The sequence below is a fragment of the Condylura cristata genome, unplaced genomic scaffold (assembly GCF_000260355.1).
Source record: "Condylura cristata isolate star-nosed mole 26May11 unplaced genomic scaffold, ConCri1.0 scaffold00038, whole genome shotgun sequence".
Lineage (NCBI taxonomy): Eukaryota > Metazoa > Chordata > Mammalia > Eulipotyphla > Talpidae > Condylura > Condylura cristata.
The window spans coordinates 9,330,890-9,332,125 of record NW_004567139.1 but is presented as its reverse complement, the minus strand read 5'-3'; positions in this window follow the sequence as shown (position 1 = coordinate 9,332,125).

Here is a 1,236-nt window from a genome sequence, read left to right as displayed (position 1 = left end):
CTCCCCCTGCCTCCCCAGTCTCTGGGGAGCCCTCTCCCCCTGGACCCCCCTGGGGAGCCCTCTCCCCCGTGACACCCCCCATCTCTGGGGAGCCCTCTCCCCCTGCCCGTAGCCTGTGCCCAGCTCTTATGTGCATAAATAAATCTAAAAAGAACCCCAACATATAGAGAACTCCTGCCCTCCCAGGGAGCCCCGGGCCAGGGAAACACCCCGACTAGGCAGTACCCCCACAGCCAGGTGGGGGGCACAGAAGCCCTGGGGGGTGGGGCTGCTGAAGGCGGGTCTAGGTAACTCAGCTGAGGCGGGGCCGGGGTGGCCCCCAGGCCTGCACCGGTTCTGCGTGGGTCACCCCCTCCAGCCTTCTGCACTGGCCCCTGCTCCAGCCCCTCCTGCCTGAGGCCGGGACGGGTGCAGCAGTAGGCAGCCTGCAGAAGCCCCTCGAATGTCAACAGGCCCCGCCAGGGCACAGCTCTGGGCCAAAGCCCCAGGGGCCTCCCGCGGCCTCCCCGTCCCAGCTGGGCCCTCCCGGAGAGCGGGCACTTTCAGCCACCCTTTGGGGGCTCTTAGCCTGGGGGGCGGGGGTGGCGGAGGGGCAGAGGACAGCTCGGCACAGGCACATCCCTGAGCCTGGCTTCGGCCAGTGGAGAGAAAGTCTGAGGATTAGGTCAGCGACGCAGGGCCGGGCACCCTCGCCCGTGGAGGCGGGCGGTCGCCAAACATGGCACAGACTGGGCACACACCGCCCGCGCACCCTCGGTCGAAGGCCACGGGAGGGGGTGAGACAGGCTCCCCGTGGACGGCCCCGCTGCTGGACAGCATCACCTGGCCCCACGGCTGAGCCCTGAACCGCCGCTGCTCCGGCTTCTGCTGGCGACGGCAGCGCGAGGAAGGAGGAAGCCACTGCCCAGGCCTGACACCCCCGGGGGACCAGGGCCCACGAGGCCCAGCGGGTGTGGCCAGCCCCAGCCGGTCGGAGCGCGAAGGCGCAGCCCTGGAGCTGGGCGGAGGCCCCTGGGCGGGACCGGCCTAGGGTCAGCGCCTCTGCCTCGGGAGCTGCCTCAGCGTCGCCGTGACGATGCGACACGCTTGGCGGGAACAAATAATCCCACTAACGGCGAGGGGGGCGAGGGGACGCCCATCAGCGGGCCGCGTCCATCCTCGTGTGTTTTATGAGTCTCGCTCACAGCTCTGGTCCGACGCGTGCATAAAACTTGTCCAGATTTACACCGGCGGCTG